General features: G+C 37.8%; 1 protein-coding gene across 3 annotated transcripts in view; it reads right to left on the bottom strand.

Moving 5' to 3' along the window:
- Grm1 (glutamate metabotropic receptor 1) overlaps window positions 1-15,401 on the bottom strand; it is a 386,960-nt gene that overhangs the window by 277,806 nt on the left and 93,753 nt on the right. The gene's annotated exons all lie outside the window — the stretch shown is intronic.

Genomic DNA, 15,401 nt, shown 5'->3' with positions numbered 1-15,401 from the left:
CACAGCAATTTTTTCAACCTCATAAAAACTTGAAATCCATGAACCTATTTTTTTCCTTCCATGCCCTCTCTTAGGCTGGCTTCAACCTTGTAGCCTTTCTTCATCATCACTTTCTTTCAAATTCTTAGCTCTGTTGTATTTTCCTGATGAAACCCTAAGGCTAATGGACTCCAGCCAGCCACCTGTCTACAGCTGTACCTGATCACTTAAACACAGCTGGAATAAGCTCACAACCTATTAACTGGTTTTATTTAAAATTACTGAGCACACATTCCCAAAGTGGTTCTCCATAGTACAGAAAAATTATACAACACCACCCCTATAAATAAATTTTCTTAGTTTCTAATATGACTATTTTGTCCTTACTCTCCTCTCTTTAAATCTTTACAGTAGGGCTGGGGCTGTGGCTCAGTGGTTGAGTGCTCGCCTGGCACATGTATTGTGTCCAACTACAACTAAAAAATAAATATTAAAAAAATCTTTAAACTATAGTAGAGTCCATTGCAATCCCACCTCAGCTGCGATCCTCATTTCATATTCCAATAAGAACACGGAAACAGTGAGACAAAATCCAGCCATTTCCTACAACATCTATGCACTTTTCTTCTTATATTCTCCGGCATTCTTCATGGTATACATTTGAAGTGCTTGAGGATAAGAGTTAACCCATGCTCAAAGATACTTGCTCCCATCACTTTTCATCTATTCAAGGGTTTTTTTCCTGCAATTGTTCCCTCTCTCTTGGAGAATCACTTTCTTCCACCTACTAGTGTCAATTTAAAAAAAAAAAATCCCTGGAGTCGATGTTCCACTTACATTAGTACTTACTCTGCTGCCATATTTGCCACGGCCAGTGTATTTGCTTCTGTATCTCCCATACTCTCATTTTCTGTATTTTCTTAACTGAGATATAATTGACATACAAAATTTTACATGCATTTGATGTATAATCTTAAGAGTTTAGACATATGTACAACAATCATCCCAGAATCTTCTCTTGTTAAAATCTGTTACCAGGGCTACTGAAAAGCTTCCTGTTGTCATCTCTCCTGATTTGTTCTGTCTACACTGTCCTCAACCACTCAGGTGCATTCAGGATCACCCGCTCTTGAAACAATTTATTCTCTTGGTTAAAGAGACCAATGTTTGCCTGGTTTCCTCACCACTCACTGACCACTTTTGAGTGCATTTGCTTGATTTTCCTCATCTACTCAACCTTGTCATGCAAGGATCCAATCCTGGGGAAACTTCTCTCTTCTTCTGTACTCTCATCCCAGGTACTCCCACTCAGTCAAATCCACTGTCGAGTCCTATATATATAGAACTTCAGACTAAATTGTCCCCCAGAGCAAGACTAGACTGTTCATTTGCCAGCCTCTTGTAGCCATTCATAGACATTTCAAACAACATATCTGAAGTAAATTTTTTATTCTCCACCTTGCAAATATGCTCCTTTTAGACAGCTCCTATTAGTAAGTAGTGTCTTTGCCCACCAAATTACTAGATAATAAAATGTAGAGCTGTTTTAATTTCTGTATTTTTCTCACATCCAAGATCCTATCTCTGAAACACTCCTAATTCATTCTCTTTTATCTGCTTCAACCTCTGCCTCTTTAAACCATGTCTTAGTATGTTTTCTAAAAACAGAACCTGAGATGAAGATTGTTATTCAAGTAATTTATTGGGAGAAGAGCATCAAGAGAAGCAGGGAAGCACATGAGGGAAGAGCTAAGTAGGAAGATTTTCTCAGCTGAACATTAGCTTCTAGCTGGTTCCTGAAGGAAGTGCAAGAGCACATTAAACCATAGAGTTACTCCCACTTTGAGCAAGGGAGCTATGTTGGGTGATGGTCCCTGACTAAACTTTACCCAGGAGGAGGAGAAATACAGCTCCCAGGAAGCAGGTAGCTAGTATTGACAGAAGCATACTCAAATAGTAGTTGAGAGGTTAGTGCACCAGGCAGACAAAGGCAATCTGAGCAGGCCATTCTTACCCAGGCAGTGGCCTCAGCCTCCCCAGTTAGACTCCTTGCTTACATTCTTGTCCCCAATGATTCATTTCACACCTAGCAACCTGAGTGTTCTGTTAAGGTGTGAACCAGATTATGTTGCTCCATTACAGAGAGCTTCAATTGCTTTCCAGAGTGCTTGGAATGAAAATTAAAATTCCTTCCCTGGGACTACCAGGCTAAACATGGGCTGAGGCTTCTGACCTCTCCAACTTCATCTTTTTCTCATTGTAGAAATCACTTATTAGACATATTTCAACATCCCCTCCTTCACCTTCTCTAGTCTCATGGATGTCAATCTCTTCATAGAATACCCCAAACTCATTCATGTTTCAGTGCTATCTGTTACCAGGAAAGATGCTGTTCTATCAGATAGTCTAGTCATACATCAGGATAAATACCACCTTCTCTGAAAAGCCTCCCCTTAAAGTAGCCTCTAAATAAATCCCCCTTGATTTTAATCTCAATACATATCATATACTCAATATTTTTTGCTAATTTTTTATTCCTCTGAGAGGATAAACTCCATGATAACACCTCTTTATAAGTTGCTGTTCAGTGATATATCTTTAGTAGTTAGGATAGTTCTAGATATTTAAATTTACAATAAGAGTGTTAATTATAACTGACCAGTAGAGAAATAGACAAAGCAATTTAAACTCAACAATAAGTGAATAACAAGCACATAAAAAAATCTTCAAATCTCATTAATTAACAAGAAAGTGAAATTAAAATAAAACATTGTTTTTTTCACTTCTCAAAATACTAGAATTTCAAAGAAATTACATCCAGTGTTGTCAAGGCAAAAACATTCACTGTTGGTTTATGTGGTTCAAACATTTGTTGGAAAACTTGATAGGAGTTTTCAAAAATTTTAAGGTAAATATCAGGTAAATACAGCAATTATCTAGAATATATTTTATATTTTCTAAAAAGGACTTGGGACTTAAATTTAACATCTATAAAATTTTCATGAGCGTCGTAGTGAAACCCGATAAGATTTTCGTGTATCTTTGAAAATAAACCCTTCTTGTTTCCTTGCTAATAAGATTGAATGATCAAACTGGGATATTTCTCTCTTCATCTAGCCACCTTCAGTGGCCTAATATCTTCCATTGAAACCCAAGGAGAAGCTTCAACATATCACAAAACCCTCAGCTCTCTGGTCTGTGGAAACATGCCACAGCTCAGAGAAGAGCAGTGACTGATTATACGGGAGAGAATTGCAGCTGGCTCATTCAACTGCAGAAGAGGGCATAAGGAAGGAAGTCAGATGCCACTTCTCACAATAAATGCTGATTCAGTAATCCAGAGGTAAATAGACTTTACCAGCAGACTCTCTTAACAAAGCTCACTGTCAGAAAAAGAGAATAACTTTATAACTATGGTGCCAATCCTTGTGCTTTAATCATACACATAAAAAAATGATTTTACTTCTTTATCAAAACACATGCAGACTAAATGAGCAAGAATGCTCTTTGCATGAAAATAAGCAAATTCTCATGTTTTAAATCTAGTAAAGTTTATAGAAATACTCAGTCCAACACCTCAGCTTACAGACAAGGAAGTCCACCACAAAGAAGTGAAATGGCTCACCGAAGAGGACATGGAAATAGATGATGCTAGAAGTAGAAGAGTTTCTCTTTGCCCTAACTTCTAGGTTCCTGCATATTTCTCTTAATAGCAAAAAATCAATTAATATATATGTTCTCATAATCTAAAATAATGTCTGGGTATGTTAATTTATTCCATGAAATTCTTCTTCCAATTTCTGTATTCATATGTATTTGTTTGGACAGTAATTCTTAATTATACAAATTGATAGCTGAGAATTTTGCATTGAACCACATTTAAACTGCCCATTCCTCTCATGATACTTAAAAATCCCCAAACATGCATATAAATTTCCATGAGAAGAACTCTAACGTATGTAAAACAACAATAACTTGTTCTTTTACTTTATACTTTAAAAATTGCATAAAGAACTAAAAAAAAACTTAATACCAAAAAAAAAACCCAAAAATTCAATCAATAAATGGGCTAAGGAACTGAGGAGACATTTCATGGAAGAAGAAATATATGAAATTCATATTAAAAATGTTCAACATCTCTAGCAGTTGGAGAAACACAAATCAAAACTGCACTAAGGTTTCATCTTACTGTAGTCATAAAGGCAATTATCAAGAATACAAGCAACAATAAATGTTGGTGAGGACATGGGGAAAAAGGTATACTCATACATCTCAGGTAGGACTGCGAATAGGCACAATCATTATGGAAAGTCATATGGAGATTCCTCAGAAAACTTGAAATGAAACCAGCATTCGACCCAACTATCCTGCTCCTCGGTTTATACCCAAAGGACTGAAAATCAACATACTAGTGACACAGCCACATCAATGTTTATAGCAACTCAATTTACAATAGCTAAACTATGGAACCAACCTAGATCCCCTTCAATGGATGAATGGATAAAGAAACCGTGGTATATATACACAATGGAATATTAGTAGACCTTAAAGAGGAATGAAATTATGACATTTGCCATAAATAAACGGAGTTAGAGAATATCATGCTAAGCAAAATAAGCCCATTTGATAAAAACAAAGGTCAAATGTTTTCTCAGATATGCGGATGCTAATTCACAATGAGGGTACAGCTAGAGAAGAATAGAGGTACTTTGAATTCGTAAGAGGAGAGTGAATGGTGGGGAGGGGGAATGGGGGTAGAAAGGATAGTAGAATGAATCTGACATTATTATCCTATGTACATATATGATTACACAACCTGTGTGATTCTATATCATTTACAACTGGAAGAGTAAGAAGTTATGCTCCATATATGCATGACGTGTCAAAAAGCATTCAATTGTCATAAATAACTAATTAGAACAAATAAAAATTTAACATTGAATCCTTAAACATTATCTCATTTGACTTAAGACACCCAATTGTATCCATTATAATGATAACAATACTAGCTGCAAAGAGCCTAGAAAATGGGAAGAAAATCACCTCCCCATGCATTTTAATTATGTTACTTCTATCATGTTGTGACAAGGACAGGTACAAATATATAGAACAGAGGTTAGGGATTTTAACCCATACCTGGCATAAAGAAAGTAATGCTTGTTCTGAGTCTTAAAATACAGTAATATTTTCCTTATTAGATAGAAAACTTGGGGACTTGTACCCTGGCTGCCTGCCAGGTCACAAGCAATGTCAGACTAAAGACAATACACTCAGCCTGGAGCCCGCCCTCTGCTCCCCTCCCCCTTCCATCCTGCCCCACAGACTCCTCTTGCTTCTCCAGGTATTGAACAATTTATTTAGATACTTCTCTGGATCTAGCATCTGCAGACATGAAAAAAGTTGTGAATAGTTAGAAAATTGATTTGTATTAAGACATATAGAAATCGGTCACATAATCATAACCATTCAGGACTGGTAGAGAGCTGCACGTTTTCATTCTATTAGAAAATATTATATTGAACTCTTCAGTTCAAAAAAAAAATCCCTGCATTTTAAGAGTTGCCAAGAAAAACCAAACGTTAGCTTTCCCTTCAATTCAATGAGTATTTACTATATATGTATTTATATTTACATATTTACTATATGTCTGGTATTGGTTAAATATGTAAGTACCTAAACACTTCATGTGTTCATCACAACAACTCCACATCAAAGTTCATAATCCCTTTACCAATGAGATCATGGAAGCTCAAAGAAGTTAAGTAATTTACTCAAGGTGACACAGTGGTGCTTCTACGATTTAACATCTATCATTTTATACGGCCTCATATGTGAACCTATAATATAGCTATGAAGACACCACCTAAGCACACAGAATGCAGCAACAACTGAGTTGCACAGGCTGTCTGAGAAATGAAAAAAACTATAACATTAGATTCAGGGATGAAAGAACAAAGATAATCAGAGAAGGCCTTGTAGGAAACGTAAGAACGAAGGCTGGGCCTTGAAAGAGACCATTAAGGGACAGGCATTCAGGGTGAACGGGAGTGAATGTGAATCCACAAAAGTTATTTTTAGAGGCAATGAGAAGTTCCACTAGAGCAGAAGGTTCATGGTTTATAGAATGACACTTTGAGTAAGAATTTTCGAGAGAGACATCTGCCAGACCATTCCAAGACAGCAACACAGCAATGTGCTATATGTTGCTGAGACGTAACAGATTATATAACAGACTTTATTCCTGTTACAATATTGCCTAAAACCTAGAGAGTAAAAGAGAAAGGAAAGAGTGGCATCTGACAACACCCATCATCTAAGAAAATTAATATGTTGACAAACCTTAATTTCTATCCTAGTTATGCAACAAAAAGGTTTACTGAGAATAAATCAAGGTATGCTATAAAACTAAGCATCTAAATGGAACTGATAGGGATATTTATGAGGGCAAACATAAGATTTGCAAAGAAATTCCTATTATTTGGATAATAACAAATCTTGTAAGATAGTGGAAATTGAAACTATTGACAGGGGCATGAAAGGCCCTGCAAACAGATGTAAAAATTAGAACTGTCTCAAGAAAGAAAAAAAAAAAAACAACGCTACGACTCTGGATTTTCTAAGACAGATATGGTTTTGAAGCAGTCAGATATGACAATATTCCACTGGTCAACATAAATTCATTCATAACAGATTGATTTATAGTGATCTGATAGCTAACTTTTATTGATCAAGCAAGCCATGCATAAAAGTGTGCTGGATTTCAAAATCACCTTCATGAACAGCCATCATCATAGAAAGTAGGAAATGAAAGCTAGGCTCTCTATTGATTTTTTCCTACTCTCAAAGTATTGAGGATGTATTTAAAAAACAATCTGAGCTCCAAGGGATGGTTAAAGTTACATATCAATGATCATGTGGAAAATAGTCCAAATGTTCTTTGTTGAATCTTCATAACATTTCTCAAATAATTAAGTATTGTGTTCAACATTGCTTATTTTTACATATCAGTTAAATGAGAAGAATCACTGACGAAGGAGGATATTTAGATACTTCTTCATGTTGGAAGAACCACTAGTCTTAAGCCCTCAACACTCTTAGCCCATGCCTTATTTCATGTAGTCTCATGAACTTGAGACACCCTCCCTGGTCCAGACTAGGTCAGAGACCAGTCCTTGTCACTAACTTCTCCTGGGAAACATTGGACAAATAAGTTAATACCTCATTTTTAAAAGAGTTTTGAGAAGGAAACTGATTTCATAGCATATTCTAGAAACCTACTCTTCAACATCCATCATTATCAGAAATTCTTCCTTTTGACCTATGTTTCCTACGATAAAGTATACATTCTTCTTCATTCTTGGTGGAAACAGACACAAGATGGTCTGAATTATTTTCTTTTTGTGGTGAAAGATCCTTTCTCTCCTGCTGGCAGAGAAATCATTCCCATTACTTTTCTGATAACTGTTTGACTTGTTTAATTCTCCCACTTACTACCTAGAAAATGTTATGTCTCTCCTGCCTCCATCCAAACACCTGCTGAGTGTTCTAACTCAGTCAGCCCCTGTGGGTCTGGACAGTCAGGTGAGTGAGTCATCATCCGCCTCAGGGCCACCAGGTGGTAGCATATAAGAAAATTATGTGCAAGGTCAGTGTAGGAACTGCTGCACACAGGGAAGTCACCGAGAACAAAGGAGAATCAATTTCACTGGCAATATCTGGGTCCCACCTCTAATTGTCCTGATTTGGAAGGATGCAGGTACTGCCAGGAGCAGCAGCTTCACCACGGTGGTTGTTCTCTCTCTGCAGTGACATTGAGGTCAAGCTACCTTTGTCTTTGTCTTTGTGTCTTTGTGTCTCCACGTCTTCCTGAAACCATCTCTAAGATTAAAGCTGGCAGCACTGATAACACTGATGAAGACCCACACCACACGGCAGCGCAGGGTGGAGGGCAATACTGGCACCATACATCTCCAACAAGGCATCTCTGGAGACCCCCTCTGCACCTTGTTTGTGGCAACACTAAACTTGCAGACCAAAGAGGACAGGTTAAAGGAAGTCTTTTCCCACTATGGTCACATAGGGTGTCTCTAGCTGGTGAAGGACTGGGACACATACTTTTCCAAGGATTGCACCTCCACAGAGTACAAAGAGGAGTACATGTTGCTGAAAAGGCTACCAGGATGCAGGTGGCCTATGATCCACCAGCAGGAGATATTTGTGCGCCATAAGCTGGAACCGACTCTCAGAGGGTGGATCCCTTGGCCACTGGGAGGAGGACTGGGCCAGAAAAAGGAATCTGGGCAGCTGAGATTGGGGCACAGTATCAGCTTTGGCCACAACCTATTAATTTTCCCATTGTTAAAAACAGTCTCTATAGAGAGGGGAAAGGATAAAGGAGGGAGCCATCCTGATCCTGAGGGAGACACTAGGACTGCAGGACAAGGGACTGAAACCACCACAGGGGTTGGGAGAAAAGATGGCAAGAAAGTGTGCCAGGCGGAGGTGGCCTGAAAATGACTGGGAAAGAGAGCCCACCTTAGAGAGGGTCAAGGGGAGGGAGAGGGATAGAAGCAAGAAGAGGCCCAACAATAGCAGACCCCCAGAGGAAGGGACAGCTGAGTAAAGGACTAGAAGGGTGACTGTCTTTTTGAGCAGTTTATGTCCAGGGATTGAATAAAATACTGATTAGGGTGGCAAGGGCAGAGAAGAAAACACATCTGGAGGCAGAGCAACCTATTTGAATTCTGGATTCTGGGTAGAAGATGGATAAGCTTGAAGAACTTTCTTCTGGAAGCCTTGTTTGCCCCTGTGTTAGACGGAGGACATAATGTACATCTCAAAGAGCTCCTGTGATTACTAAATCATATATGATAATGAATGTAAATTTCCCAGAATGTAGCAAATGCCGGAACTACTCCCTATAGTTGTAGAATTTAAAATTGGACATAAGGCTTTAGCGTTGACCCAAGAACCTTAGATTTCTTTATCCTCGTGCTCCTATTTATAAAACCCGACTTGGTGATTGTTTCTGTGACTGCACTGCTTCTCTTTCCACTCACGGTCACCTGGAGTCAGGTTGTCCCTTGATATTTTTCCTGACACGCTTGCACAAAGCAAGTCTTTCTCTTTTTATTTTTTGGAATTGTTTTGTTTGTTTTGCGCTCCAAGTCTGTTTGTCTATATTGTCTGTCACTCAGTCTTCTTTAAGTTATGCCACACATGCCTGTGGATCCCTGTTAGAGCTTCTTTAGGCAATGACGCAGTTTGTTGATTCTCTAACTTGAGTTCTTTAGGAAATGGAAAAAGAAATAGAAATAAAGCTGTAAGTGATATAAAAGTGCCAGGAGATCATCATTCTTGGAAAAAAAAAAAAGAATTTTTCCATTACAGTTTCCATATGCAAGAAATAGGTTTAGAGACAGACTCTATCACACCTGTCCTCTGTCCATATCTCTGTAATACTGATAAACAATTAAAACTAGGAAGGATATATCAAGCAACAGTTCAGAAAACAGCACTCAAACACACACACACACACACACACATACACACACCCTCTCTCTCTCTCTTTCTCTCTAAAGCTATATGTTTTCTAATGACAATTTCCAGTTTGGACAATAGTGTAGTATAAACTGTTCCCTCATTTTGGTGAAAAAATGTGTAATATCAATAAGTTCTTGCTGTAGATTATTAAAATTATGTTAATTATATGCTTATTCTTTGACTCAGAAAATAAATTTTTTTATCCAACAAGTTTAAATTACAAAGATCCTTGCACAGCATATAATTAGAAGTAATAGTAATCAAAAGCAAAAACAACCTTTGTCCAACAATACAGATTGTTCAAATATCATCATGTATTTATAAAAGGAATGTATTTGATACATATTTAAGGATGATACAGAATTTACTCAAGGTCATGGAAAATTATTTATCCTGTATTATTAAGCATAAAAATAGTTAAAATCTTATGCAAAATATACAAACATTTTTAAAAGAAAATGTATGTTTATATATTTACATATTATAAAAATTTGAAGAATATGCATAAAATATTGTGTTTCTTTAGATGGTAGAATTAATGAAATTATATTTCTATATTTTTACTTTGTTCTCTAATTTATCTACAATAATCATATATTATGTTGCTAATAAAAATAAGTTTGAAATAAAAATGCATGTGGGTGGAAACTAAAGATGCTAAGCATAGCTATTACAGGCCACTTTGGGAAATTTTCTAGAAAGGAAATGAACCCCTAATAATGCCTGTATAAAAAGTTTTCTTTAAAAAGGAAATAGAAATACTAGTTTCATAGCCACTGCCCTTAAGGAAAGTCGGCCATAGACCATGTGCCACTTCCTACAATATCACACTTGGATGACATACGTATAACATATGCAGATTTCCTGTTTTAAATCCTGAAGTCTGATTTGAATCTTCTAATTTGTTTTTTTTTTTTAAAGGCAGGGTCTCCCTTTTTAAAATTTAAGCCCCAGTGAAATTCTATTATCTGCTGAGCTTCTGCCTCAGGATAATATGTAAAAGTCTCGCAAATTTCCCTCTTTGCTGCAAATTTCCTCCAAGGGCTGGCTATAATCTTGGCCGTCTCTTCTCCATCACAAGAAAGCATGTCAGGCTGAGGCCAGATGCCTGGCTCTTTGAAGACTCTGCTCAAGTGGTAAAGGGCTAGACGCAGAATGAATCATGTCTAATTTTTTTTTTGTCTATTATTTTTAATAGAGAATAATAGTGAATAAAATTTGTTGAACTGGTTTCTGTGTCTGGTGTCTTGATCATTATGTTTCATAAGAATTAAAAGAAATCAAAAGTATGGCTTGGTCCAGGGAAGGTAAGCAACACTAATGTTGCCTGATCCTGAAACATTGGAATAATATGAAAATAACTAGCATTTATTGAGATCTAATATCTTCTTTCATCTTCATGAAAATTAGTGCCTCATCTACTCCCAATTATCTCCATCTACAAAAGACACTGAGGCTCAGTGAAGTAAGGTGACTTGCCCCCAAATTATCAGACCTGGGATTTGAACTCAGATGTTTTTGATACTAAAATTCTATGCCTCCAAATTAAATAACTCCACGAGGTTTTATCTTCCAGATTTTGGCAGTTTCCTACATATTGTCCTTTCTCCCATTCTTCTTTACTAAAAACTACAATTTTTGTTTGGGGTGATTGTGCAGAGTCAAAAATATCTACCTTCCCAGACTTCCTCATGGCTAGAAAAGCAAAATGACCCAATTCCAGATGATGAGATTTAAGCAGAAAATTGCAGGTAAGGCTTATGAGAAATTTTTGCAAAAAGAAGATGGTAGATATGTGTCTTGGGCCTTTTATTCCTTTTTTCTTCAGGCCAGTAATAGAACTGAGACTGGAGGTGCAACCACTATGTTGTAACAACAAGGGGTTAAACACAGGGATGAAGCCTACACGCAGGGACAGTAGAAGACCATAAAACGCAGAGTTCTGGTAAGATCACTAAGTTGCAAACCAGCCACATACTTCCTACTTCTTGCATGAGTAAGTTAAATTGATCTCTAATAAACCACCACTAAGCTGGCTTTCTGTTTGCACATGAACATTCTGATCCTTGTTATGGACTGAATGTTTGTGTTTCCCCAAAATTGATATATAGAAGCCCATATCAACAGTATGGTTATATTTGGAGATAGTGCCTATAACAATTGATTGAGGTTAAATGAAGCCATAAAGTTGGGGTCTTGGTCTAATAAGATTATTGGCTTTTAAGATGAGACACCAGAGAGGTTTCTCTCTCTCTCTCTCTCTCTCTCTCTCTCTCTCTCTCTCTCTCTCTCTCTCTCTCTCTCTGTAAAAATGAACCAACAGAAGGTCATGTGAGGACACAGTGAGAAGCAGCCAACTGTAAGCCAGGAAAAGGGCCCTCACCAGACAACAAATAAGCTGGAACCTTTGTCTTGACTTTTCAATCTTCATAACTATGAGAAAATTAATTGCTTATTGTTTAAGTCATGTAGTTTATGATATTTTGTTATGGTAGCCCAGGAAGGCTAATCCAATTCTCTATGATTGACCTTCTGTATCTTCAGGTTCTTCATTCGTGGATTCAGCTAACTACAAATAGAAAATACTCAGAAGAAAATAATTCTAGAAAGTTCCAAAACCTTGAATTTGCAACATGCTTAGCACTAGACTGAATCCATGTAAATGAAGTGACATGAAGGTCCACCCCCTGGAGTCTCCCATGTCTAAGGTCCTCAGTCTCTCCAGCACTGGTCAAGTGTTGTTGGCCTCACTTCTCATTTGTTCACAACTTGTGTGATGTGCACACTTCATTTCTGTGAAAATATGGCTCCTAAAACTCACAATCCCGCCCCCCAAAGAGGCTCCTAAAAGGCAATTAAGTGATCAAAGCAATTGCTCAAAGGCTAAGCCGAATGTAAAGTGCTATCCTTCAATAAAGTAAAAATCTTAGACCTTTTGAAAAGTAGCCTGACAGTGGTGGTGTCAATACTGAACATGTATTGACATTTTTCTTGTCATTATTCCCTAAATAATGCAGTATAACAGTTATATTCATAGTATTTGCATTATGTTTGGTATTAAGTAATCTAGAGAGGATTTAAGTCTGTAGGAGGGTATGCATAGGTTATATACAAATACTATGCCATTCTATATAAGCAACTTGAACACTCATGGATTTGGTAACTGTGTGGGGTCATGGAACAAACTCCCTGCAGATACCAAAGGACAACTAACTATACATTCTGTTTCACAGAAGAGAGTTAGAAGTCTTAACTGCCTCTAACTAGTTGTGACCTTGAGCTGTTTATCATCCCATTTTGGCTAATGTCAAAATGTGGGGTTCATACTAGGAGATCTCTCACGTTCCTTATAGCATAAGCATTTGGTGATTCTAGAACAATATGAATCAGCACTCTTTCATAATCTAGAGCTTCATGTCAAAACATTTTTCATATTCTCAGTACTCAAAGTAGACATCTGCTTAACAGATTTTTTTCTAACAGCTTTTTCCTTTCCCAATCTGATTTCTTTTACAAGTGCATTACTGTAGGGGAAGAGAAAGCATTTGTTGTGCAACCATTTAAAATGTATCTTGCCTGCAGACTTCAGTTTTACCAGTACACACTTCTAGGTACACAGTCACTGAAAAGCAGAGAAGGAGACATCTTCCTCAGAAACAGCCAACCTATGTACAAACAAGGTCACTTACAGAGCATGCTCATTAGGTGAACCCGAACTAATAGAAAGATGTACTGCCCAGCCTCATTGGACTGACATTCAGGAGCCAGCTGTTCTCTCACCCCTCCAGGTAGCTACTTTTAGCTCCCTTTGCTCATGAAATTAACCCAACGCAAGCTCGTGGTCTCCTCCTATTTAAGCTCAAATTTTATATCTTTTGCATCATCAGTGAAAAATACCAATTAAGGAAATCAAAATAAATTTTAATTTGGGTCAGAAGAAAATTAGTAAATGGATGAAAAATCGCCTTTAATTCAGGGGACATGAGAACCCTTTGAAGTAAACATAATAAATTTAAAAGCCCTTGGATTCAGTTCTATGAAAACTAACCAAGTTTTGATTCTTCCTCATTGTAACTCTGACTGTGTGCAAGTTCCTGGACAACCCCAGGTCCAGTTTCCTTACCTGTGAAGTGAAGGGCAGTCTCGGAGGTCTCTCATGTCAGGTCTGTAAGTCTAATCCAGGTTCTGCCTCATGGCAGGAGAGGCTCATTCCACACTATGCATCACAGAGCCTTAGTGCAACATGTTTCGCCTGGATTCAGACTATGCAGAGTTCCCCATGGATTTATCCATGCTCTTAGAGTAAATACCCTTCACTTATAAAAGAGGTAGTACTGGTGAATGGTGAGAAACAGACAATCTGGACTCAGGGAGTCTGGGGATCAAGTTTGACTTTACTGTTTAATTTCCATAGACTTTGGACAAGTCAGTTAACTTCTCTGAGCCTTAGTTTCCCTATCTATGGAGATAATAGTAACCAATTCTTACAGATATAAGAATTCATTATGTTAATGTATGCAAATATTAGCATTGGCATATTACTAATAGGAGATAGAGCTCTTATATAGAAGCATATAAGAGCTCATTATTATTTATTTAGATAACACATTGAGTTCTATGTGCTAAGAACCAAATAAAGCCCTTCACATCCATTATTTCCCTTTTGCATATAATGTAACTTAGGCTTGGGAAGATTGCTTATGTTCCCACACACAGTAACTGGAAGAGAAGGGAACACAGCCCTGGCAATCAGATTCCAGAGTCCACGGTCTTGTTCAATATGCTGTAGGGGGACGAGACACATGATTATGAGCCCGCAGGGGTGAGTCAGACGGGTCAGGGAGAACACAAGGGGGAGTGACAGGCTGGATCTGTGTGATGCTGAGCAAGGCAGAGTCAATGAAGTGCCAAGAACACAACCACGTAAATGTCACTGGGCATTTTCTCGGCTCCTCAGGCCAGGGTGTTCAGGACAAGCCTTATGTGTGATGCTATTAAAAGTGCTGGATAATGTCCTCTAACCAAGATGCCTCCTTCACCAATACCTGAAATTTCACCATCAGCAAGCCATTACTTTGCTCTTTCTCCTGAAAAGAAAAATGATCCTGAGCGACGTAACCCATTAAAGCCCTGACATTCTTACATCATTTGGTTTCACAGCTTCTCTGAAAGCAGAAGTCAGCTGGAAGCATCTCAATGCCATGGAGATGATGGGTTGCAAAGCAGAGCAGTGCATTTAAGGTGGAACTTATCAATTCCACAACACAGCTGGGGCCCAGGTGCTTTACCTTGATCACCCCTCAATCATTTACAAACACCCTCCGAACAATGTCTTAAATCTATTATTTAAAATCCTCACAGTACTTGTTGGCAAGAGGACCCCTGACAGGGAAGGGGATGGGCAAGGAATGCAAGCACATTCCAGGAGACCATGAGGGTAAGGATGTAAATGAATAAAGTAGAAAGGAAAAGTTCACAAAGTACCTGAGTGGAAGCCACCCTCTGCTATCTCCCTTCATCTGGATGCACTATCATTTCCCAATCTCTGTGAACTCCTATGATACATAATTTAGTTGATAGCTCAAAAACGAGAATAGTTCAATGTCCAGTTTTTTATTTTTGAATTAAATCATCATTAGTTTTCACCAATAAAAATAGACATCATTTCTCAAAAACTCAAGATTAGGAATCAAACATTTTCAGACAAGTGTAGGCCGTGGCATTGCAATGCAATGTGAAATGCTTATTCAACTAGATCTCCTCTGAGGTTCCTTCCAATTCCAAGAGTTTCAAATTGACAAACCACACAGGTATCCTTGATTTAGCTCTTCCAATGACACCTTGCCAAGCTCTATGAATGCCAAATTACAGCCTCCAAT

This window comes from Marmota monax, unplaced genomic scaffold, assembly GCF_021218885.2.
Source record: "Marmota monax isolate L192 unplaced genomic scaffold, Marmota_monax_Labrador192_F-V1.1 WCK01_AAM20220418_F8-fsc00030, whole genome shotgun sequence".
NCBI lineage: Eukaryota > Metazoa > Chordata > Mammalia > Rodentia > Sciuridae > Marmota > Marmota monax.
Note: the sequence above shows the minus strand (reverse complement) of the source record. Positions and strands in the feature narration are given on the sequence as shown.